The 27589-nt window shown below is 37.3% G+C and overlaps 1 long non-coding RNA gene across 1 annotated transcript in view; it reads left to right on the top strand.

Annotated features, from left to right (window-relative positions):
• LOC105543482 overlaps positions 1-27589 on the top strand; it is a 503003-nt gene that overhangs the window by 260878 nt on the left and 214536 nt on the right. Inside the window, exon 3 of the long non-coding RNA XR_001006625.1 lies at positions 24364-24428. This is a non-coding gene — a long non-coding RNA (uncharacterized LOC105543482). The remainder of the gene's footprint in view (positions 1-24363; positions 24429-27589) is intronic.

Genomic DNA, 27589 nt, shown 5'->3' with positions numbered 1-27589 from the left:
TATACATATGTAACAAACCTGCACGTTATGCACATGTACCCTAGAACTTAAAGTATAATAATAATAAAAAATTAATTAATTAATTAAAAAAAAAAAAGAAATACAGATTCCCTGTGCCTATCCCAGGCCTACTGAACCAGAAACTCTGCGGGTGGGGCTCATTAATCTGTGTTTTCACCAGCCTTCTGAAAGATTCTAAAGTATGCTCGTCTTTGAGAATCGCTGCTGTAGAAACCTGGAGGTTAATTTGTAAGAAATGTAAGAAAAATTGGGAAATGCAGATGCAAATAAAGTCAAATAAATTTCAAAAAAAAAAAAAAAGACAGAGCCTTTCTAGGAAGACAGATGGGAGGAGTGTATTCTTAGCTGACTTAGAAACTAATTATAGAAAAATTCAGAGACAGAGTTCTTTGTTCTTCAGTGAGAACAAAGCTGAGTTCAGACATGTTTCTGAAAAAGCATATGCATAAATTCCATTTTGTCTTAAAGAAAATTAAGTCTTCTTTTCACTCAGTGTCTGTAACTCAGATTTAAAAATCATCTTCTTTCAGTAGAGCATTGTTGCAATACATCCTTTTTTGATAATAACTCAAACAAGCAAAAAAGTCTCGTTACTCAATAAAAGAGACAAAATGGTGGTGGGGTTTTTGCTGTGACTTTTTAAAAATAATATAGTTTAGAAAATCACCCCAAACAATGCCAATTTGAAGGTTCAGCATTTATTAAGCTCCAAATACACGTAAGTGTTATGCTGAGCAAAGTCATTACAAAGATATATAATACATGTTTTTGGATAAATCTAAAGACTAATAATCAAAAAAAAGGCAGGGGCACATTAACAGTAACTATGACTCAAAGCAACTATAACCAGAAATGACTGTGAATTCGATATAAGTCAATAGATAAGGATCATGAGAATATCTATAAAATCTTAGGTTATATCAAAAGTACTGAAAATTTTTAGTACAATGAAGGGCATAGATTTGCTCTATTTGATGGTGGTTAAATCATATCTGTATTATTGGAGTGAGCTCCGATATCACATATTAAGAGGGCTGTAGACAAGCTGGAATATCTTGAAATAAAAATAAAAGGAGAAAACTAACTGAACATGTCCTGAAAAGCAGCTTCAAGAACTGAGGATGGTTAGTCCTGGGAAGGGGGGATAAAGTGGCACAAGCCAGTTATCTTTAAAGAGCTAAACAGCTGTTGTGTAAAGAGGGACTAGATTCCACCAAGCAAATCCAGTATCAGTAAATGGAAGTTAAATCGGAGAGCTCTGGAGAATATAAGAATTTTCCAGCAATTGAGGCTGTCTTTAATTGGAATGTGCTGCCTCTGGAAAGTGTGAACTGCTTGCTTGGAGAATCGCTAAAGGAAAGGCTGCAAGATTACTCATGGAGGTTGTTGAAGAGGTGGTTCATACAACAATGAGGCTTCGGCTAAGTGGCTCCTTTGAGATCTCTGAGATTCTAAGTGTTATATTAGAGGAGTGAAAACAGGCAGTGGAAGAATGGAGCATGAAAATGAATGCTGACTGTAATGGTCTGAGAGGCCCTGTACAAGATGTAAGACTTGAACTGATATTTGAACAGCAGCAAGGATCTCAGGACACAGTGTCGAAGAGAGAGTGCATTGCAAATTAAAGAAACAGCAAAAACAATTGTAAGTAGATGTTATCCTTGGAAAGTGACAATATGATCCATAGAAACAGTATGGCCTTTGGAGTTGGATCAACCTGCATTTAAGTCCCGGCTAACTGTATTCCTGTAACTGCATCTTCACCTGTGATTTCAGCTAAGAAATCATACTTTTCCCAGTACCCTATCCTCTTCTTAACTCCAAACCAGTCCAAGGTACATACCCATGGGTCTCATAAATTTCTTAAACTCAAGGAGTCTCCAACCAAAGTGTCTCTTTTTCATTTAAAATCTGCTCCTCTTTTTATATTATCTATCTTAGCCAAATCATTACTGAGTACCCAGTTGTCTGGCCAAAATGTAGGTGTCAGCTTAGATTCATTCTTATCCACTACTGACCATACCCACTGCCAATTCCTACATCCTGACCACTCTACTCCTTAATAGATTTAGGTGTTTCCTCCTCCAGGGCCACTACCATTGCTTTGGTCTGTTGTTTACCTACACTCCTAAGTGATCTGTCATACTCATCGCCAATCTTACCTCATACATTTGCTGCTTAATGTGTTCAACAAATTCTTATTATCTCTATCATAAAATTCAAGTTACTTAGTGTGGCACACAAGGCCCTTCATAGTCAAATCCCTGTCATTATTCAACACAACACTATTCTACTCTCAAATCCAGCCCTAGTGAACTTCTTCCAGCTACCCCATTTCTTCAGGTGTCCAGTCTTTTCGTTATGGAAATTCTTGGGCTTTGAAGACTTTTTTCCAGTTATCCTCTTGGTTTATCCTTTGTGAAGGTTCAGCTCTGATATCATTGCCCCAGAAGCCTTCCCTGAGCACATTTTTTTCTTTCCCCCACCACTTTGTCACTGGTTGGTGAGCTCACTGGTTGGTGAGCTCCTTGAGGGCAAGAATTGAATCTTCTACCACTGTAACCCTGGCACGTGGTAGATACAAAGTAGGTACTTGTGGAATAAGTACCTACTTTTTGTTTTGTTACTAAGTATACAATCTTGAACTTAAGTTCTATGAACTTCACTTTAATAATTTATGAAGCAGAAATTATATTGTTTGTTTTATTCCTTTTGTGGGAATAAATGAGAAAATAAATAATAATTAGGTCTATTTTGTGGCTTGGAGCACAAAGTGCTTGGAAAGTTGTAGCATGTAATAAAGCTGAAGCTAGGGAAGGAAAGATGTCAGACTGAAGATGCTTGGTTGAAATGTGGAGAGATGGAAATAGTCCTCCTCGTTATTATTCTTGAAGTTCAATACCAACTCTAGGAGCACGACAGTTCCCAAGAGAATTGGAGATGTCACCTGTTGACAGTACGTCATGGTGGTTAAGTGTCAGAAACACCTAGCTTCAAATCCCAGCTCTGCAACTTATTACCTGTGAAATCTTAGGCCAATTATTTAATCTCTTTGAGCCTCAGATTCCTTATCTGAAAATGCAAAAATGTGTTTATAAGAAGGTTGTTAAGATGATAAAGTTAAATTAGATAGGATAAGTAAATTACAGAAGCTATTTGTTGGCACTCAGTAATAACCATAGTAGACACTTAAATGTTATTTACTATGTCCCAGGCACTAAATTGTTTACATTTATTAACCCATTTTATTGTCACAGCAATCCTATGAAGTAGTTTCGGTCATTAGCTACAATTTACATGTGAGGAAACTGAGAAACAGAGAGGTTAAGGCTCTTGGCCAAGGTGATACAGCTAGTAAGTGCACCCTAGAAAATGCTGAACAGATGGAGTCTCCAGATATTATTAGTTTTCTCTCATTACTGGTTTCATGCTATTGTCAGTGCTGTTGGTAAGTGAATATCGTGGCAGATGCTAGACTTCTTGGTTAAAGGAATACTTATCTCTGATCAGATGGTCACTGTGCAGAGCTTGGCAAATTTCAATAGTGTGGCTCTTTGTTTTATCTCTAGAAAGCAGAACAACTCAATTTTGAGGTTCCGTTATAATCAATACAAGACTGGTTATTATGAATAATACTGAGTCATATCAGGATTGCAATGTAAAAATAACAACTGCTCTTTTCATCTTTTTTCACTTTTTTGTTGTTTAATAATTTTTGTGTCATTAGAATAAATTCATGTAAGTGTTCACCTACAATTCCTTCTGAAACAAAGTGAAGCATTACTTAATTTGAATCTATGTTTACAATATTGACATAAGATTTAACTTATGATAACAGCAGATCCAAATATAAACAACTTGTAAAACAGAAAAGGTTGCACTAAGGTCTCTATATATAATGAATATAAGTTCATTATTTCTATTTCTTATCTGATTATGTTTGTACTTTCCTTAGTCTGACTTAAAATGTAATAGTGAACCTAGCTCAGAGCAAGCAAATCAAATTGTGACACTTCCTGAAGTCCAGATCCTGGAGATTCCATACAATTAGCCAAGCTCAAAGAACAGCCAGGGGTAGGATGACTGCCAGTCCAAACCTTCGGCCACAGCTTTGTTTTCGTCATCATCCTCCCCACTAAGTTCCAACACCCAGTTCAAGTTTCATTAGTGCCATCTCTAAGATTCGGTCCACCTTGATATGCTGAAGGCTACTACTGAGAGAAAGAAAAACTTAGGGTTCACTTACTCAGTTTCCTAAAATACATTTCATTTTATAAAATACCTGCCAAAGTCAACTGATGGCAGATTCTAAAGACATCTTTAGTTTACTACCACTTATTGGACACTCACTAAGTGCTGAGCGCTCTCTCAGGTGTGGGTTCACAAGAGAATGAAGCACAGCTCCTGGAAACTGAGAACTCAAAGTTGAGGAGAAGAGCTCCAAGTAACAGAACAACTGCACAGTCATACAAATTGTTTGAAAGTTGAGGCACATACTGCCCACAAAAGAGGATGTAAAGATAAGGAGGGCGTGGGAGACCTGGGCTTCTTGTGGTGACTGACAAAGACAGGGATAAAGAGCATGGTGAAAAACGAATCTTGAATATAGCGGGGCTTCAGTAAACATTCCTGAGTGAAGCAGTCAGCAGGGATCTTAAAATTCACAAGCCGGCCGGGCGCGGTGGCTCAAGCCTGTAATCCCAGCACTTTGGGAGGCCGAGACAGGTGGATCACGAGGTCAGGAGATCGAGACCATCCTGGCTAACACGGTGAAACCCCATCTCTACTAAAAAAAAATACAAAAAACTAGCCGGACGAGGTGGCGGGCGCCTGTAGTCCCAGCTACTGGGGAGGCTGAGGCAGGAGAATGGCGTAAACCCGGGAGATGGAGCTTGCAGTGAGCTGAGATCCGGCCACTGCACTCCAGCCGGGGCGACAGAGCGAGACTCCGTCTCAAAAAAAAAAAAAAAAAAAAAAAATTAACAAGCCAAGGGCTGTGAATTACAAGTGACATCTATTAATCATTTGAAGGTATCCAACTACTGTATTTGGCATATTTGGCAAGCTTTGGACATGGAGGAGAAACAGATTATGGACACTACTCATCCAGGAATGGAGAGTGGGGTTAGTGGGACATATACCCCATCGCTGTTACACTCCAAGTGTAAGGACTGGAAACAAAATTTCATTCCCATCCAAATGGGCCCTTTGGGGCCAGTGAAGATACTAACCTGGTCACTATTTTCACACAAGCCAGTTTCTTCCCACTACCTAACTACACAATCTTTACAAGGCCCTCCCCTGCCCTTGTCTCTTTGTTTAGTTCACTGTTAAACATCAACTGTACTGTTTAGGACTCTATCTCAATTTCATTAGGAGTTTATTAGCTTCACTTCAGAGTCCTCTTGTCTCATAAATAAAGCTGGGAAGCAGATTGACAGAGGGAAAAGCTGAGGCATAAAGCCAGGAATACTACTCAGTTCCCTTTGGGATGACTTTCCATCCCCATTCATTCTCTCAAAAAATCAAAAAGATTATGCTTCCAGACGACTTGAGAAAGTTCCTGGTGGCTGCTAGTGTGGAGACAAGATGAAGACAACTCAAGAACCAGCCAAGGTGCCCAGCCACGTGGAATCCAAGTGGTGCGTAAAGTCATTCAACGTGAGAATGTGGGCAGCAGGGCCTAAGTTCATAGAGAGATTTACCCAGGGAGAACAGCCAAAGAGAGGCGAGATGGCTGAGACCTGCCAAGTTTTCAGCCTACCTGACGTTTTTTAAATTATTATTTTTTAAATTATACTTTAAGTTCCGGGGTACATGTGCAGAATGTGCAGGTTTGTTACACAGGTATACATGTGCCATGGTGGTTTGCTGCACCCATCAACCCGTCATCTACATTAGGTATTTCTCCTAATGCTGTCCCTCCCCCTACTCCCCGACAGGCCCTGGTGTGTGTCCTTCCCCTCCCTGTGTCCATGTGTTCTCATTGTTCAACTCCCACATATGAGTGAGAACATGCGGTATTTGGTTTTCTGTTCTTGTGTTAGTTTGCTGAGAATGATGGTTTCCAGCTTCATCCATGTCCCTGCAAATGTCATCCCTCACAGTTTTGGTGAGTGACTTGATACATTCAAATTACAATATCTTCATTTCAATCTTTCAGAGGGGAAAGCTACCAATTGAATCAGACATTAGAGGATTTTTTTTAAATGTTTTTATTTCAGTAACTTTAGGTGTACAAGTGATTTTTGGTTACATAGATGAATAGTACAGTGGTGAAGTCTAGGATTTTAGTGCACTTGTCACCCGATTAGTGTACATCATACCCAATATGTAGTTTTTTCTTCCTCATCTTCCTTCCACAACTCCCCCTTCCAAGTCTCCAATGTCTGTTATACTACTCTATATACCTTTATGTACTCAGATTAAGTCCCACTTATGAGAACATGCAGTACCTAGTTTTGGATTCCTGAGTTGCTTCACTTGGAATAAGGGCCTTCAGTTCCATCCCAGTTGCTGCAAAATATGTTATTTTGTCTTTTTACAGCAGTAGTATTCCATGGTGTGTATACCACATTTTCTTTATCCACTCATCTGTTGATAGGCATTTAGGTTGATTTCATATCTTTGCAATTGTGAATGGTGCTACAGTAAACATACACACGCAGGTATCTTTTTGATATAATGAGTTCTTTTCCTTTGCGTAGATACCCAGTAGTGGGATTGTTGAATTGAATGGTAGATCCACTTTTAGCTCTTTGAGAAATCTCTATGTTTTCCACAGAGGTTGTGCTAAATTACATTCCTACCAGTGGCATGCACATGTTCCCTTTTCACTACATCCATGTCAACACAAAGATCAGATAAATTTTAAGCCACTATTCAAGTAAGTTTGCCATGCTGGGAAAGGTGGTAGGTTACTCTCTGGTGGCCAAAAAGCTAGAGCGGGTCAACCCCCTGATCAAGGAACATAAATTATTTGTTTGCTAAATTGATAGTATATGTTTACAATGTGATAGGGGGCGCGGAATCATTTCTCCTTAAGGATTGTTCCAATTCTAATAATAATTATTATTATAAACAAAGGCTATCATATAGTGCAGGAAGTCATCTAAGCACTTTCTAGGTATTAACACACTTAGCCCTCACAAATACCTTATGAGATTGGTACTTTTACTGTCCCCATTTTACAGATGAAGCAATTGAGGCACAGAGAGGTTATGCAATTTTGCAAAGACATGCAGCTGGTAAGAACTGAAACAGTGTCTATACTTACGCAGTCTGGTTCCAGGGTACTGTCTTTTCATTACTATAATAATTTAGTTCTGTAAGTAAGGCATCCAGCTATCTAAAAAGATTCTGTGTTCACATAGACCTGTTGTTAAGAAAGTCTATGTCGTGACGTTAGCTCAGAAAAGATAATAAAAGGAGATTCATGTGGGGTTTATTGGCATAGTGAAGGGAACATTGGACTATGAATATGTGATATATGAGTAAATTTATACTCATGATTTTTATTCCAACGGACTCCTAGCTGTGGATGCCTTGGTTATGTTCATTTCCTCATCTGTAAAGTAGAGATAATGTACCTGCCTTGCAGGATTATAAAATTAAATAAATTTTTACAGGCAAATACCTAGAGCACAGTAAATGTAAATAAATGCTATCACTAACAAGTTCAGCCCCTGTGCTAGTGATTTCCCTGTTGTCTGTCATTCTCTGGTTACTCTTCTGTTTTCTTCCCAGACATGCCAGGCCTGGAGTCTGCAATCCATATTTCCCAGAGCACCTTGCCTTGGATTGCTGTAGATACTGACTACTAAAGGCACTAGAGGGAGTGTGAAATGCAGAAGGGGGAGAGAAAGGGCTCCTTCTGCTCTCTGGTTGCTAGCAGCCTCATCCAGTAGCAAGAGATGCTACATCTCTGGCCTCCAGCTTCCTGGGTACAACCAGCACTACCTGTCGTAAGAATCACAGGTACTTACCACAGGCATCAGCTCCTGTCACACCAAATTATCTGCCCTGATGTATCATCCCACCTTAGAGATGATAGCTGTTTCACGCAGTTCTCAGAGTTTCTAATACTAATCCAGCATTACCTTTCTGTTCTTTCAGCCTTCCAACATCTCTCTAACCAACCCCCTCTGTTACACTCTCTTTGTTTGAAAGACCTAGAACAGTTTCTGTTTTCTAACAGGATCCTAATATTGATAGCATCTTCTAAAGCAGACGTAGTTACATCTTCTCCAGAGGTAATTCTGCTCAAAACAAATAATCTTCCAGAAATCTTCATAAGTCATAAAATGTGCTTGGTATGAACATTACTTACTAATGCTTTCGGTCTGGTCTTCAGCAAATTGTGCAGCAGGCCACTTTATAGTGTGACTTGCAGTTACATGTATCTGAAAATAAGGGCTGTTTCTGTGTCTCATTACCTGTGTGTCTCTGAGAAGTCACCTAGCATGAGCTTTGTTTATACACCTATAAAACATGGTTAGAGATGCTGACTTTCTTGTGAGAATCTCATGGAGTCACACAATGAAATATTTGGTCTGTCATTAATCACTGTATACATAGTTATTTATCCAGATTCTCTTTCTGCACCCTCCTCTCCAGGGTCCTGCTTTGCTCACCTTCCTACAGTCTCTGTCCAACATCATGAATCAGGATTTGTACCTTGGTCTTGTGCCAATTTTAAGACAATGTTCTACCTTCTCTTCTAGTTATTTTTCTTAGCTGTTCTTGTAGAATAAAATGCTCTGAGCATTCTTCATGGAATTTGAGCAGGTATGGTAGATTTGACTCTTGTGGAGGTCAGAATCTTACTGCGATCTCTGCGAGCCAGAATAATGCCCCGCCCCCACCAAAGATATCTATGTTCTAATCTCCAAAACCTGTGAACACGTTACCTTACATGGCAAAAGGAACTTTGCAGATGTGATTAAGTTAAAGATCTTGTGATGGAGAGATTATCCTGGATTATCTGGGTATCTCAAATGTAGTCACAAGGGTTTATTATAAGTCAGGCAAGAGCATCAGAGTAAGAGAAGGAGACGGGATGACAGAAACAGAGTGAAGTAATTTCCTAGGAGGCCATAAGTCAAGGAATCCAGGCAGCCTTGAAGCTGGAAAAGGCAAGGCAGTGGGTTCTTCCCCAGGATGAAAGAACATAGTTCTGCTTCCTCTTGGGACTCATTTCAGACTTCTGACTTCCACAACTATAAGATGATAAATCTGTTTTCTATTAAGCCACTATATTTGTGGTAATTTGTTATAGCAGCAAGAGGAAACTAATACAGCCTCTGAAGTCACATTGTAAATATTGTTGCTTTTTCTATTCTAATTCTATTTATTCCTTTTTCTTGACAAAACCAAAGTGCTCACTGAGGGGAAAATCTAAGAACACTTGTCTCTTTTGATAAGAAGTATGGAAGAAGAAAAGATCAAGAAAGATTAGTAAATTCATAAACCAATGCTTTTCTTTCTATGGAATCATAACGTATTTAATATGCCTGTGATGACAATATTAACTGCTGTGTTAACATTAACTTGAATCTTGAACTTTTCCACTTTATGGCAATAGACCATCTTCTGGTGATGACCTAAGGTAGGGTTTACCAACTCAACTGCCCACAGGAACTAGGTAAGTAAGGTAAATGAATAAAGCAATCTAGGCGTTGAATTAGACAGGGACTCTAGGAAACTGAAGCAGAAGAACTAAAGGGGCTGCTTCTCAGTTGCAGACAATTGTTGCCATATCAAATGCTATGGCATTTGTGGTTATGTAAATTCCCTCTCATTTTAAGTAATTACTCAAAATTTTAAAAATACTACTATAATATGTTTGTCAAAAAAGCCACTTCAATCTTTATAGTAATCTGCCTGCCAGTGTTCCATTTGTGGCCTTTGCTTTTAGTATCTTACTACTTATTTCCTCCCTTGCAAACATCTGATGCAACATAAACCACAAAGTCCAAACTCTTTAGGTGAGGGTCCAGATCTGGTTGGTCTTAGCTTAGAGCCCAGACAACCTGGATGACTTACACGTCCTCACCCTCAGTCTGTGGGTCCCTTCCTCTTTCTTTCCTCCTTCCAGCCTGAAATCCCTCCCCATCTGCATTTCTTAATCTTTTCCACCCTTGAAAGTCAAGCTCTAGTGTCAGCTCCCTGTGAAACCCCCTGAGCACTCCTAGCTAGAAATGAGGTTCTTGCTCCTTGGTACTGGTACTCCCTCAGCACATTCTGTGTGGTGCTCTAGTTACCTGAGTCCATTTCTTACCTCCTCATCTAAACTGTGACGTCCTTGAAGATAGGACCTGGCTCCCTCACCTTCAGGTTTTTGAGAGCTTTTGCAGGTACTAATTATCCAATCTACAATTGTTAACTAGATGGACTTTGAGGGAATGTGTGAGAGGAGGAGGATACTAGGTATTCTGTAGGTCCTACTAGGCAGTACAAGAGCAGGTAGCACAGTGGAAAGTGTTTTGGAGTCAGAGAGACCTGAGTTCAAGTTTTGATCTTGACACTTACAAGCTTCCTGACCAGTAGTAGCATGTTGCTTTCCATTTGTTCCTTTCAACTTTCCCAAACGCCCACCTCACTTTTTTCAGAAATAAACGAAATAACATATGGAAAGTCTTTAGCACAATACTTGGTGGACCCCATGGGCACACTCTTGCATACTCTCTCTCTCTCACACACACACACAACAGTTCTAATTAGAAGTTTCCAGAAACCTCTTTTCTCTGAATGATGTTTCAGCTCAACTTTATGAGACCAACACCTAGGTATACCTTTTTTCAACCAAGAAGGAAGGTTGAAAAACTACCACAAAATTCTATGACCCTGCTTCAGAGTCCTGAAGGACCTTTTCTTGAAATTTTCACATTTTTCTCTGCCGAGTTCTTTTTTTCAGCCATTATCACATTAGCCTAAGAGAACAGAACATGAGAACCAAATCGCCCCCTGCCCCTGAAAAAAAAACAAAAACAAAAACAAAAACAAAAAACTGAAGCACAAACAGAAACCAAGTTTGTAGTTTGTAGATCATCTCATTAGTCTCACTGCCTTGAAATCTTTATGTCCACCTCTTGTGGGCCAGAGCTTGTCCTCCTATCGCGATGGCAGAGATCAGTTCCTGGACTGTATGGATAATTTCAGGGAGATGTGTGATTCTAACCTCTGAATGCCAGCCTGACTTTCACAATTCATAGGCTAGCATTGGGAAAAACAGCCTTTGATCATCTCAGCTGGAGCTAACTTTATTAGGAGTGCTTATTGAAGACTGTGCACACGCTGTCCTTTTTGCCCACCCACTGTCTACCCAAGAGGATGTAGCGGCACATGGTCTCTTCTGACTCACGGGAATCATGCCTAACGTTTATTTTATTTATTTTTAAAGTACAGCTCCCTCTATAATGACTTGTCAGCCGCAGTCCTCATCACTTAATTGTCAAAGGAGCACCACACCAAGATCAAAGCAGCTGATTTGATAGAAGGAAAATATTAGGATAGCAAAAAGAAAAGAAGGAACAAAGGAGGGAAGAGTATAGAGTAGAATTGGATTATATCATGACTCTGGGATATCTCCTTCTGCTGCTTTATGTCTACTAAACCTTCACAACCAAGCACCTTATATACCTAAGATTCATGGGCAACATGGGGCTCCTGGGCAAGTTATACTGCATATCCCCAAAGAGAGGCCAGTAAACTTTCAGGGGCTCAGCCATGACTGCTGTCTCTGGACTTTGAATACACATTTCCCACTGGGTTCTGTTTGGCCACTGCCTGGCTTCGCAGCTGTGCTGATTGCTCAGTAGGGAATGCCATGTCTGTTCTCCAAAGGAATTTAACAAATTAACTATGAACAAAGTCACTTGGACACGACATAGATTCACACATGCTGTGTCATGCCAAGGAGAAGCTTGTCAGCTTGCTGTTTTCACAGATATGAAAAGAAAATTCCCAGGACCCACCAAATGGATGGAAATACAACCATGTTTAGAAAAGAAGGCAGGAGATGAAATGAGGGGAAAGGGCAGCACTGCAGGCCAGGATGAAAATCCCTATGTAGACCTACGTTAACAAGGTCACACAAAAAGTGTATTAGTGATAGGAAAAAAAGTTTACGGTAAGTAAATCCTCACAGATTAGAATAATATCTATACACATACAAAGATATACACAATGATTTTAAACCAAACAATAAAAGAGGAACTATTTCACAGAATGCATGGTTCCAAGGTTTGTGTTTGGTATTTTATGGACATGGTCTTATTTTAACTCATGCAGTGATAATTCATACAACGAAGTACATGTTCGTGTGGGAAGATAATGGGGAAGACTGAAGCTCAAAAACAATTAAAGAAGTAAGTGCAAAATGTCACATGTTGTGTGATTTTATTTCTGTGAAATATCCAGAATAGATAAACCCAAAAAAATGGAAAGCAGATTAGTGGTTTTCAGGGGCTGGGAAGAAAGGGGAATGGGGAGTGACTGCTTAATTGGTACAATTTCCTCTTAGAGTGAGGAAAGTGTTTTGGAATCAGATAAAGGTAGTGATTACACAACTTTGTGAACACGCTAAATGTTACTGAACTGTACACTTTAAAATGGTTACTTTCATGTTATGTACATTTTATACCAATTAAAAGAAGGCGTTACATAAATTTGTCTAGAATTACACAGCTACTAAGTGATAGAGCCTAGATTGGAATCCAAGTTTGCCTAAATCAGGTTCATAACAAAAGAAGAAGAATAGATAAATTCATCAGTGGTTCCTATGTAGAATTAACTGCACTTCCAAACACATAGTATTCTTATACTGACCCTGGCACTTGGTGTCTGCCACTTCTTTCATATCCTTTCTCCTCAGTTCACCAGCTCCAGACTGTCGCCTGATTAACTTCTCATCCTGTAGGATTCTTTCTGCATCACCATGACAATAACAGACACTTGCATATATTTTCTACTGTGTTGTATTTTGACCCAAATTTATTTGTGAGACAAAAAAGAAAAAAGGTTTATCATGATGGTTAAGTTCAATGTCCTGATTAGTTAAAATCAAGAACCAAATTATTGCCGAAGTGTTTTTTTATAATAAATATCTCTAGGTAATGGGAGATCATTTTTACATGCATTTTAGGTTTATCTTTATTCTCCAAATTTTCTACACCAAATGTAAATAAGCACTGGATTCAAAAAAATTCTTAAAACTTTCTATCAACTTTAATACATTCATGGTGTATAGAAGCATATTTAATTTTGTCATTAACATCCATCCTTATTGTCCTTAAGTGTTATTTTCAAACACCGTCACTGAAAACACAAAATAAAAAATTTATTTGCTTTATTACATTTATCTTTAATTTATAGTACTTCAATACTGTTTGTTTGTTAAAAATAAAAAATAAAAAGTTATCCAATCTTAAATTCATATTTTTAAAAATCTTATTTTTAGCTGTGTTATGGGTTTAAAGGGCTTTGTGAACTGGACTAAAATCCAGCCCCCACTAATACATTGTTTGTGTGGGTAAATATATCCTCAAATCTCAACAACCCACATAGAGAAACTCTAAATACAAACCTGCTTAAGTGGTGAACTGCCTGTGCTGTTTGTCTCCCACAGAGCCACTGGTGCTATTGTGGATGAGGAAACCAAGGTCAGAGGGGTTAAATGATGTACTGGAAGCCTCACAGTTAATTATTGCCAAGTTTAGCACTCAATTCCTCAGAAGCACTAATTTCTCAATCACAAATTTAAAGCATAACCAATGTTGGGGAAGTGACGTTTATTTTCCAAGAGAATTGGAATATTTTCCACACACTTGTACAGGAGACGCCTCTGTTAACGCGTCTGCAACTGTTTACAATCTGCCACTTTCTAGTTATTTTAAGTTGGGCCCTGTCAACTTCACTAATATTGCAGAACGCTGATCTCCTAAAGGCCAGGAACAGTTTGCCAGGAAGCAACTATGGCGGCAAAGCATAGATAAACGAGCTAAAGGTCATAGATGGCACCGAATTTTCATGGTGAAACTGTGCAGCCATGTTTAACACTCTGCATAAATTCCTGGATTTGGACAAATAAAATTTTGATTGATTACAATAAACCCTTAAATGAAAAAGCAGTATGTTTTTGTTTGACTTAATTTGAAGCATACTAAAGTCGTACTCTATTTCTACAAGGAGTGGATAGCAAGAATGTTCAAAGGGCTCAGCCTATTTTTTAAGCTGTCATTAGAAATGATTAATATTTAAGAGAAATCAATAAAAATTGAATTTGAAAAAAATCAATATTTAAGCAAAAGCATTACAAATCACATGACTAACATTGACACCCTTCATATATTAAAAAGGTTTGTTTTTCTGTGGCATGTGGGTAAAGCTACAACTGTATGAAGCAAAATTCTAAAGTGGTGATGTATTAGTAGGAGTCGTAGGGATAAATCATTTTGAAAATCAACCTCAGTCCTTTAAGAAAAAGAAAAACATTGGAATAAATGCCAGCAAATATTCAATCTCACTGTCAAATATATATTAAATGTAAGTATATATGGATTTGTATGTACATCTATTTTTAGCAATCTTTCTTCCACCCCTTCTTGCTCACACAGTGTCTATGTCCAAAAAGCAGATGTGATTATTTAAAATGGTAAATATAGTTGTATTTCATTTTGGTCATGATACATGAAAAGAATAACAGTATTGCTAAATTCAAGAACCATGCTACTCTCACAATCCCAAAGGACTCTCCAAACAAATATATACTCTTTATAACTAGTTATAACCTCATCCTCAATTTACTGTAGGGTTTTCTACCCTGGTAACCTAAACCAGGTCATGCATGAGCTGCACAGTTTCTTCTTGTCCCTTCAAACATTAGTGTCCCCAAAACTGGGCGCTTCTCTAGTTTGTACATCACTTTTTAAGAGCAGCCTAGTCTCATCCCAAGAGAGATGCTACCCTAGCATTATCTGCCTGTCCTAACGACATGTGACCCAAGAAAAAACAATGGAAGAGAACATTTGCATTTATTCTTCTATTTCTAATTCTCTTACTACATCCCCCATTTTAAGATCACTTCTATCATTTCACCCAGATACCTTTTCACCCTCATGTCATTTTGCACTTCCCCATTTTCATTCTGTCTTAGCCAAAGTAGCTTTGACAGACAAAGAAGAGTTTGCTTTCTTAAAGGTCAATCCATCTACCAAATTCCTCTTCTGTAACATGTGTTCTTAGCCCGAGGTTGTTAAGAGACTTTGAAATCTAAATCCTTAAGCATTAGTAATACAGGTTTTCTTGTTGCTATACATGGGTATTTCTGCTAATTAAATATTATCTCTATTAATAAATGGGCTAGGTCTTCACCAAAACAAAGTGCTGAGATATACACACAATTTAAAGGTGTAAACCAAACTGTATCTGAGACAGATCTTAATTAATTTAGAAATTTATTTCCCCAAGGTAGAGATAAAAGAAAAGATAAAGGATCATGACCTATGACACAGCCTCAGAAGGTCCTGAGAACCAAGGTGATCGGGTTACAGATTGATTTTATATATTTTAAGGGACAGCAGTTATAGGCAAAGATATAAATCAATACAGGTAAGGTATACATTGGTTCAGCCCAGAAAGGTGGGACATGTCAAAGCAAGCATATTCCAGGTCATAGGTCGATTAAAACATTTCCTGTTTGACAGTTGGTTGAAAGGGTTAAGCTGTGCCTGAAGAGTTGAAATCAGCTGGAGTTAAGGTAAAGGAGGGGTTATAGAAGCCAAGGTTCTTGTTACGTAGGTGAAGCCTCCACGTAGCAGGCTTCACAGAGAATAGATGTGAATGTCTCACTGGACCTTAAAAAGTGTCAGACCTCATAAAGGAAGGAGATTCTCTACAGAATGTCAGGTCTCCCATAAAAGACAGCTTTACAGTGCCATTTAAAAATATGTCAAAGAAATATATTTTGTGGTAAAAGACTTTAATTTCCTTCAGGACCTGCTATCTGTTATGTGATATTATTACAGAGTGAGAAATTTGATGTCTTATTGTTACAAAGAGTCTATTTTATCAGTGTTAAGATCTTTGTTTTAATGTTAATGATGATCAGTTGTATCTAAACTCCAAAGGGAGAAGGGTATAATGAGACATGTCCAACTTCCACTTCCCCATCATGGCCTGAGCTAGTTTTTCAGTTTTGTTTGAATCCCTTTGGCTGAGAAGAAGGTCCATTCAGTCAGTTGGGGGCTTAGAATTTTATTTTTGGTTTACAAAATAAAATAATAAGTACTTCTAATATGATAAAGATTTTACCATAATTGAATAGTTATACAGGAAGAATAAAAGGGGACTGGAGAAAATTATAGTATTATAAGTATAAATATTAACTTGTTTGAAATTTTTCTGAGGTGCTTTCTATAAGGCGGCTTTATATTTGCTTACTTTTTTAAATTCTGAGGCTATTTAACTTCTTGTCAATTACTACATACAGTTAAGTCAATCCAATTTCCTTTTAGTCAGAAATTAATCTTTGAGACATTTGAATGGACCAGTTTTTTAAGAACCTGTAGAATATGACAAAATGCAAAGTCAGCTGAGTGAATGACTTTGTTAGGAATAATATAATCAACATCTATCTCCTGAAATATCATTGAATCAACCCTCCTTGTAGTCTACTGAAAACAATGTGAACTGGGATTTTTTTTCCCCTCTAGGCAAAGGCCACTATCTCTGTCTGAGTCTCCAGTTCAGGAAGATCATATACAGAATGGTGGAAAGCAAAGAACACCTACCCAGTTAGCAAAATCATATGAATCAAAGACAATGATCTTTTAGATAGCAGAGGTTATTTCCAGCTCAATCTCATATCTAGAATCAAATAAAATGTATTTCTATTGTGTGTTCTTATTCCAGGCACTATGTTATTACTAAGTTAGTTCACTCATTAATGCATTTATTAACTCATGCATTCATTAACATACATTTACTTAAGGTCTACTGTATGACTTAATAAGGAAACACACATTTACGTTTACTTAAAGCCTACTGTATGACTTAATAAGAAAACACACATTTAACAAATAACTAGAGTATATAATGACTATAATAGGAGAAAATCTTAGGATATTTTGGGAGCAGAGGGGAGAGATGTTTAATTCACACTGGAGAGAGAGGTCGGGCACAACGTTAAAAGACGAGATACCTGAAATTAATTTTAGAGTTTGACTATGCAGAAGGGTCAGAGGAAGCATTAGTAGGTGAATGGATGTGAGTCCCAGCATATTGTATGTGCTACAGCAGTTTTGTGTTGTCAGAACAGCACTTTCAAGGCTAGGCAGTGCAACAGGTGAGGCTGGAATGACAAGCAAGGTCCAGCACACCAACGGCTTCTTTGCAATTCTAAAGAATTTGGATCATATCCAATAGGGAATGCAAAGTCTTTGAAAGATTTTAGTTAAGAGAACATTAAGTCAGATTTGAAATATGGATTATTTCCTATGGTGCCTCGGTGGTGAAATGGGATTTGAGGTAGACAAAACTAAAGTAGGAAAGTGATTACAGAGTTGCAGTGGTAACCCAGGTAGAGATATAAGGAGAGTCAAAAACTGTAAGGAAGTGATAAGGTTGGAGACAATGGAGTGAATTCGATAAATATTTAAGCTATAAAATTTGCAAGGCTTAGTGAGTAATAATAAATGGGTGCTGGCATTGGAGTCTGAGGAAAAGGGCAGTGGTCAAGAATGATAGGTTTCTAATGTGGGTAACTCTTGATGTCACTCAAATGGAAAAATAAAGAATCTACAATGGGTCTCTTAGTCATTGCAAGTTACTATAATATAATAACATGGACTGGGTGGCTTAAACAACAAACATTTATGTCTCACAGTTCCGGAGTCTGGAAATTTGAGATCAAGATGCTAGCATGGTACACACAAACACCTATTTTCCCAGTTTAAAGATAGCTCTCTCCTCATTGTACCCTCACGTGTGCATTGGGGGTGAGGGTTGACAGAGACAGACAGACAGAAAGAGAGAAGCAAGTTCTTTCCTTATCTCTTCTTGAAGGGCTTTAATCCCATTTATATGGGCTCTACCTTCATGACCTGATCACCTCCCACAGGCCCCACCTCAAAATACCATCACATCGGAGGTTGGGCTTCACCATATGAATTTTGTGGAGGCACAAATGTTCAGTCCATTAGCAATGAGAGACATGTTTAGGAAGAAGGTGTTCTTTTCAATCAATTTGAATTTTGAACATTATGAATTTCAGTTACATAAAAGGTATCTGTCCTACCAGAAAGCAGTTGACTGTAGGAACTTGAAGCAGCAGAAAGTCTGCTCTAGAGATAACACTGTAGAAATGGCCAATATAATGACAGTGGTTTAAAATACAAAAGCAGATGAGATCCAGTCACCTAAGTCACTCTGACAATGAAAATATGGTTTTGTTCCCATAAACACAGCTTACAGTGGTTGCTTTTTAGCCAGGTGCTGAAAAATATTAGGGACATTTTTTATTTTTTCCTCCTTTCTTGTAAGAATATTTTAACGACTATTTTTCAAATTGTGTATCATGGCTGTTAATGGATTGTGAAATAAATTTAGCCGATTATGATAAATATTCATTTTGAACCAAACGGAAGAGAATAAAATAGACTGGAATAGAGGAGTCTAGAAAATAAAGTGCATAGTATTAATCGTATATAGTACTTTTGTATGTGTATATAAAATTAAACAAAATTTAAGAATACCTATCCTTACTTTATGAAATGCACCTTACTGTAAGAAATGTTTTCTCCTCCATTATATTATATTCTGTGTGTGTGTGTGTGTGTGTGTGTGTGTATGTGTGTGTGTGTATTTGTTTGCCCTGGGTTGGAGTGTTTGGGATGTAGTCAAAAGCATTTGAATTCTCTGGCCCACACTTAGAGAAATTCAAAGTTGTCTCTTTTAGGTGGAAGAGAAAAGAGAAAATAAAGAGTACTCTAAAAATAGCAAGTTAATATTTAACACAGTCAGTGTACATTTGTATTTAGGAAGACAGCTAGAAGTAAGGCAGAAGCAAACAAGTCATAGGTTAAGAAAGAGCTGGAACTACATAAAAGTAAAATAAATATTGGTATGCCAACGTGTATAGAACTCCGGTTTAAATAAAGTTTATTGTAATAAAAAAGTAGATAAGATCAACTAAGAATATGGCATAAAGGTCAGACTGGGGGAAGTACTGAATTAAAGATGAAGCCTTAAGGTACAACAGAAAAATATTGGTGAAGTAAGAAGTGTCCACAAAGCAATTTGAGCAGCAATTATTAGAGTTATAAGGAGAGACAAAGGAGTGGGCTGTCATTAAAGACAAGAAGAGTAAAGAGTTTCAAGATTCTCCTAAACTCTACAAAATCCCCACCTCCAAAATCTCATAGGAGAGGCTGTCAAAAAAATGTCAAAATAGTGAATGTCTGGTTTGATTTCCTCTTGCTTTGTAAAACCTTCCCTTTGACCTGTAATTTATACTTTAAATTAAAGTAAATTAAAATTAATTCTTAATTTAAAGCCTTATAACTCTGAAGGCAAATAAAGATTGCAAAACTAAAATGAGGAATCATGACCTAAGAAGGTGTGGGTTTTCCTCTGACCATAGAGGAGCTGAGAAAATCATTCTGTTAAAACTTCTTATCAGAGGATTTGATTCAACTTTGGGTGAGAGGAAAGCCTCAAATATCAACAGCTTTAGAAATACAGAAATTTACTTCTCTGTCTGTTGGTCAAGAAGATCCAGGGAAGATATGGAGTTCCACAGTGCTATTGATCCAGGCTCCACTGGGCGTGACTTTCTTTCCCAAGATCATATCATTATCAAATATGGCAGCAGGTGTGGGAAGTGGAGACAAAGGGCACATTCCCTCCCTTTAAGGACACATCTCAGAAGTTCCAAGCATCACTTACACATATGTCCCATTATACAGTTTTTAGTCACATGACCACACCTAGCTAGAAGGGAAACTAGAAAATATAGTCCTTATTTTGAGCTGTTTTGCTCCAAGCTACAAATCTAGGGTTCTATTACTAAAAATGAAAGAAGAAAAGAAGAGCTATTGGACTAAAACTAGCAGCTTATGACAGCAGTTTGTCATTCTCTCTTAAATTCTATATAAACTCTATATACCATAATAGAGTCCAAACACCTTAAGATTACCATTATCCAAATAAAAACAGTCCTCTGTCTAGAGTGGTCTTTCTTATTCTTCCTAGGATGCAATACTTTCTGTGCCAAAAGTGAGAAAATCCTGGGCAAAATGGGGTGAGGTTTGCTACAGGGCAAGATTTCCAGATTTGAATGGAATAGGTCAATTTCATAAGTCATTTCAATCAGGCAACAGATTTGTACTATTAATGGAGAAGTTAATAAAAAAAAAAGACTCACCCCCTACACCGCCAAAAAAAGAACTAGCTGTGTGCCACTCTACCTTTAACATAATCAAAAATTTTATTTTCTCATTTTCAACAATGCTGCCACTCCTAAAATCAAGTTTGGAATGACTATTTGAAATAAGTCTTCAAAACCTAAAGCTGATTTATGTGAATATTCTCTGTGGTAGAAAATCTCCATCTTTGCCATCTTTGCCAGCAGATTTCATTTCTCCAAATATCCAAGACTCATTTGGAGGCAAGTCTGGTAAAGAAGGTTAGGCAGGAAAATACTCTGACTCTAACTCCAAAATATGTTTTAGGAAATATTTACACATTGACAATATTGTTGAAATAAGACTTAAGTCTCCTCACAAGACTACTTCGAAAGCAAATAATTGCAAAGAAAATGACCTCCTGCTTTACTGGCATAACTCCATATATTTTTTAAAAATCAATGTAGTTCAATTAATACATAACAAAAGACTGCATTATATTTAATTATCTTGAAAATAAGATTTTCTCAAGCATATCTGTATCTAAAACTTTTTTAAAAGGCATTTTAATTTTTAGTAAACTTGCATTATTTTTAAATCGTGATTCAAAGCCAATGTTGTACAAGAGATGGTTTCCATTACAGTTCTGGGCTTGTCCTTAACTACAAGCCAAAGAGAGCCCAGTGAGTGGGGAAGGTCATTTTTACACCTGCACAATCTGCGACAGAGTAGGCTCCTCTTTAACCACAGAGAGAGGAGAGGCCAAGGACCTGCTCCAACTTAATCTTTGCTTGTCAAATCTGGACCATATTTTATTTCACAGAATCAGAAAAAATATCTCAAAACACTTGCTGTAGGGAAGACTTCCAGATTTGAGTGGAATAGGGCAATTTCATAGGACACTTTAATCAGGCAACAGATTTGTACTGTTAATGGAGAAGTTAATAAAAACAAGTACCCCAATAAAAAACTAGTTGTGAGCTGGCATTTTAGACCCTTTGGAGCTGAAGAGTTTGTTATCTTCATTGATGTGTAGCCAAAGAAAAATAATTTTACTACCGAGAAAAGAAAATGCATTTTACCAACTTCATCATATATGAATACAAACTTCTAGAGTGAAAAACCTAAGAAACTAATAAGCAACTATTTGGCAAAGGGAGAAGAGGCAACATTCAGGTCTTGAAAGATTTTGCTCTCAAACTAAATTTCATCTTGTCCCCTGCTTTACATAATACATATTTGATTCTGATTAGATTTTTCTATTTGCCACAAAAAATGAAGGCCTTTGATCTCACTTCATTACTTTTCTGATGAACTCTTATCTACCTTATAAATGGAGGTAATTTTTTGTTTCAGTTTGGTTTTTATTGGAGCCAGTGTGGTGGATGCTAGCAGGATAGCAACTTCCGGCAACCACTTTTGTGCTTTCTACCTTTGCTTAGCCACTTGTGTCTACCATAACCCTAATCAAGATGTTTTCTCCCATTTTTCACATCTCTTCACATAAAGTATATATAAGAATAATTGTCTTTGTATAGCAGTTTGTAATTTCCAAAATGCATTCTAAATCAACATACCATTTTATGCTCCCAATAACTCTACTAAGTTGCTATTAGTTTACCTATTTTACAGACAAGGAAACTGAGATATACAGTGTTTAAGCCTCTCACCAAAGATCTCACAGCGAGGAAGGGGCTAAAAATTCCGTTCTTCTGAGCCTACATTCAACATTGCTTTCCAATACCAAAGACTCTGTTGAAAAGTTATCAGAATTCCTTCAGGCTGCTTATCAAGGAAAAAACTGAAACCTGCTTTATATTGTTCATTCTGTTACTGTGAGAGAGATAAACTAAATATTGATGTTCTTCAGCAAAGATCAGCCAGAGTCTAAGAATGAACACCCACATGCATGCATACACATACACCAAGCAAGGGGCAGCAGATAGTTGATTCTCTTAGAGTAATATATGATTAAGCCTGTAGATCCTCTCCACAGAAAAAGGCATGTGCCTATATGAAAACATTTCTGGATAATTTCTGGGAATTCTCTAAGTCTTCTTAGCTCATCTGTGTACAGCTGTAGATAGAATCCCTATTGCAGTGAAAACTTTTCGTTCCTATGGACACCTAAATCTAATCTATTTTACCAACGAAACAGGCATTTTTCTCATTCTCCTTTTACTTGGTTGCTCAAAAACTTTAGACTCTGCTTTCCATTCCTTCACTCATGAAACATTTTCCTTTGGCTTGTGTGAGGGCCCAGTAAGTTTCCCTCCTATTTATCCGGCTATCCCAGAGTTTCCTTCACCAGCATATTCTTTCTACCTGGTCCTTGGATGTTGGGAGGCTCTCAAGGTTTGACCGTAAGATCTTGTCAATTTTTAATGATTCCTTAGATTATATCAAATGCCTGTGACTTGAATCATCAGAGTAAATAGCTGACTCCTAAATTCCCAGTAAATATATCTCCAGCCCAGGCCATTTTTGTGCATGTCAACTTCATAATCAATATTCCCTTGCAGGTGTCAAAGACATATCAATCTGTATCTGTTCAAAATACAACTCATGTGTTGTTCCTACAATGTAGTTCCTCATTTCTATTCGATCTCAGTGACTGGCATCAGATTCCTTCTAGTTTCACAGAGCAGACACCTGGTAGTAGTAACGGTGTGAAACAACTGTTTATCATGGCCCTTGATCTAATCCATTTAGAAATCCTGCCTGAATATTTCTATCACTATTGCCACTGACCTCACCCAAGTGGCCATGATGACTGGTGGGCAATAGCAATAACTTCCTAATTGATTTCCCCATATCCATTTTTGATCACTTCACATTCATTATTTAAGTTATGAAGGGAGTTTTGGAAAATGTGTTCTTCCTTTATGAAAGAGAGCTTTAGAAAATGCAGTTGATCATTCCAGCTTCCTATGTAAGGCACTTGAGTCATTCACTGATATCCTTAGGACAAAAAGTAGTATCTTTATTATGATCTTAAATGTGTCATGCACTATTAGCCTTACTCATCACCTTTCTTACTCTTCACTGTATGCTATCCCATCACAATACCGCTCTTTCTGAATTTGTCGTATGCCTTCCTTTGCTCAGGTCTCTTGGACAGTCGGTTGATCCCTTCTGCCTGGAATGCTCTTTCCTCCCCTTACCTTCAACATTCTCCTAGTTATCATCTATTCAACCTTCAGCTCCCAGTTCAAATGTTATTCCCTTTGAAAAGCCCTCCCTGATTCCCCACATGTTGATTAGTCTCTCTGCAATCCTTACGTCTTTGTCTTGCTCTTTCTAGTATTCATCATGGTTTATAACTATGGATTTGTATACTTGTGTGATGATGCTCTTCCTTCCACACTGATATGAAAGCTCCATGTGGAAAGAGACCCTATCTTCTTTACACTGAGGAATAATTAATTAACCTGCAGAAAGTGTACATCTTCATAGGCGTACAGTTCAAGATTCTATGGGCATTCTAATCAGGATATAGAACATTTCCATCAACCCAAAAAGTACTTCTACACTCCCCATTAGTCAACCCCGTGAACCTCTAGGGTTGATTCTCACTCTGATTTCTACCACCATAGATTAGCTTCTTCTGTTCTTGAATTTTTTTTATCAATGGAATCACATAGTATGTATTCTTTTTTTGGTCTGGCTTTTTTCATTCAACATATGTCCGTGAGATTCACTCATGTTGTGTTTATCAGTAGTTTGTTCTTGGTATTGATGAATTCATTGTGTGAATCTATCACAATTTGTTTGTTTAATCTTCTGTTAATGTACATTTAACTTGTTTTTTGTTTTTTACTGTTATGACTAAGGCTGCTTTAAACACTATACAAGTCTTTTAATGGACATAAGTTTTTTAGGACACAGAAGAGTGAAGACTGAGATGTAATTATTTTCTTTTATTTTGTTTATTTTTCAGAGATTATAAGCCATTTCTCCATGGCTAGAATTCAGTTGATCGGGGACTCAACCTATTTCTAATGGGTAAATACTTAGGAATAGACTTCTGGGGTTGTAAAATAAGCATATGTTTAACTTTATAAGAAACTCTCACACAGTTTTCAAAGTCTTTGAACTATTTTACTATCTTACCAGCAGTGTATAAGAAGTTCCTTCTTGTGTCTTTTTTTCTCCAATTGTTTTTGAGATTTTCTCTTTATTTTGATTTTTAATAATTTAATTATGACATCTCTTAGTATGGTTTTCTTGATATTTATCCTGATTAAGATTCATTGAGTTATTGGATTTATACATTATTACTTTCATCAAACTTGGAAAATTTTTCAGTCATTATTTCTTCAAGTAATTTTTTGCCCTATTTTCTTTTTCCTTTATTTCTGGGACTTCATGGCTTATGGTATCCCTAAAGATTTGTTTGCCTGTGTTTATTTTCAATGTTTTCTCTTTATTCTAGTTACTTTTTAATTGATATATCCTAAAGTTTACTGATGCTTTTTCCTCCTATCCAATTTAATGTTAATTCCACCCCATAAAATGATGATAGATGTTTTATTGTTTATTTGTAACTTTTCATTTAATTATTTTTGAGAACTTCTATTTCTCTCCTGAACTATTCCATATTTTCACCATTACATCTCCTTTTTTCTGTAAACCCTTTTACATTTTTGTAATAGTTGTGTTAGGGTACTTCTACTAATTCAGATAACTGGCCCCTCTGTTAGTCTTCTATTGAGTGTATTTACTTTTGATTATATACCACATTTTCTTGCTTTCTCACATATAGAAACTCACATGTAGTTTTTAGGACATGAAACAGTGAAGACTGACATATAATTATTTTCTTTTATTTTGCTTATTTTTCAGAGATTATAAACCATTTCTCTATGGCCAAAATTAAGTTGATCTGAAACTGAACCTTGGCTTTCATTAGACTGAGCTCATCTGCGATTAGCCCAACTTTCAATCTCGCATAGCAAGATTAACTGTTTGACCTTGTCAATATTAAGCTAGAATAAAGCTGGGTTATAGTTTCAAAGACTTTTAATTCTCCTTTAATTCAGCTTAAGCAGAGGCCTAGAATTCAAGCCTCCAGAACGTGCAGAAGTTTGCAACTTCTCTCTGATTTCCAGATCTTCTCCCACTGCCACTTTTCTGGTAAAATTTGTGATGGGAAAATTTTTTCAGGTCAAACCATTTTTGTTGGGATCTCTGTCTCTTTTGGATTCCAACCTGTCCCTAGCCCATATTACTGTCTAAGAATCAGCTAATTTCCTTTCATTACTGCAATGTCTGTGTGCATATGTCAAGCTAATTCTTCCATTCTCTCCACTCAAATCAGGAAACTGCCTTATGGTATAGAAGCTGTCATGGTTTTCTGCTCATCTGTGAAACTTTCATTTCCTTCTGGAATTCAGTTTATCGGGGCTTCCTTTGTTTATTGCTCTTTGCTAGTCCCATAGAAAATATTGTTTTTTATTTCTGTCTGTGGGTTTCTTGCATGTGGGTTTCATCACGGTGAAGGTCCTTTGCATCTTTCTACATCTCAGCTGGCAGTGAAACACCAAGATCATGTCTGTTATGCTCACCATTAAATCTCTAGTGATGGAAACAAAGAAATCTCTCTAAAATATATGTAGACCGTAAATTTAAATAGAATGAAGATGATTCACGTATGTGGAACAAATAAAGTGTGATATTCGCAGTATATGGGATAAAATAATAGATGGTAGTCCAAGACCAAAATATTGTTAAGGGTGTTTTAAACAAGGGCATTGTCCTTGAAAAGTCAAATGATGCTTGGTGGTAGCATTCATGACCAGGCACTATTTCTAGATCAGAACAAGTATGTAGTTAGAGGAATTCTCTCAGGTGACAACATTAGATAGATAAAAAATTTAGGCCTTGAGAAAAATGGCAATAACTCTTGAATCCAGCATCCTAATGAAGGAAGACCACAAGGGAAACATTTCTTATGAAGAATTTACCTGCCCAATGGCTCAAAGCTCTCTGCTAACATGGCCTTTTAGATGAAAGGTTGTGTTATCCACAACTAGGTTGTTGTTCTTTGTTTTTTGTTTTGCTTAAGTCCCAGATCCTCTGTATCTATCCCATTTACTTGGAAATCTGAAACTTTTGGGATCTTACCAATAGTTTGAGAGGTGATTGAGCCTGCACGTGAAGTGCAAGTGTCCACAGGCTGTGTGGAAGGAAAATAGGTAAAGTCTAGGAATCAAGCCAAAGCTGGGATCTTGCCATCCACATGGAAAAAGAGTTAACCTACTGGAAGCAATGCATGGAATAATACTCTTTATTCCAAAACTTCTCAGGTCTCCTAATCTAGAAAGCACATGCAGATTAAAATGATAGAAGATATTCAGTCTTTCCATTACATATTATGCCCCACTATTTTTATTAAATTAAAACTAAGTAATTTTTTTAAAAATACTTGCTAGCAACAAATGGTATAGAATCTATCTGGATGCCATCAAGTACTGTTCAAGTGCCCCTTTATCTCCCACATACAGAGTGTGCCACATGTCCTAATCCCTGAAGAAAATTATTAATGATTCTGAGCCAGCTGGGGGTCAAATAGCCTTAATCAGGTCCATTTTCCACTGGTGCCAATGATACTACTCTAATACTAAAATGCTTATATCAATAACATTGCATTGAAGTTGATGTTGCTATGCTGAAATTGGCATCATCTTATTGGCATCAAGCCTATTGGCCTAGCTCCTCTATGGGCAATCATTATTGCATCTAAAGGATTTATTCAATGTCTGTTTCAGTGCATTTCTCTCCTGGACCTGCTTTTTAACATCCGACAATACATGATAAGCAGTAGTGGCAGCCAAAGACCCAGAAGTGAAATTAACTTTCCATAAGGATATGTGTATGTGGAGAAAAAATATGTTTGTTGCAAAGAGGTGATTGAACAGAAAATTGTGAAAGAAATGAGGTCAAAGAAAATGATCTCCTCTTTCAACAGGCCCAGAAAGTTTTCCCTGAAGTAGGAAGATGTCAGAAACTCTAAAGAAAGAAAAGATAGGATATGAAACATATGATGATTATGTGTGAGATTCAAAGGTTATGTTTCACAAAATATGCAAAATGGCTGGTTCTAGGACTGGGACAGGAAATATACAAGATGAGCCTTGAACATCTCATAGTGCCAGACAGTAAGG

The sequence above is a fragment of the Mandrillus leucophaeus genome, unplaced genomic scaffold, assembly GCF_000951045.1.
Source record: "Mandrillus leucophaeus isolate KB7577 unplaced genomic scaffold, Mleu.le_1.0 Scaffold283, whole genome shotgun sequence".
Lineage (NCBI taxonomy): Eukaryota > Metazoa > Chordata > Mammalia > Primates > Cercopithecidae > Mandrillus > Mandrillus leucophaeus.
The sequence above is the reverse complement of the archived record's forward strand: the minus strand, read 5'-3'. Positions and strand labels throughout refer to the sequence as shown.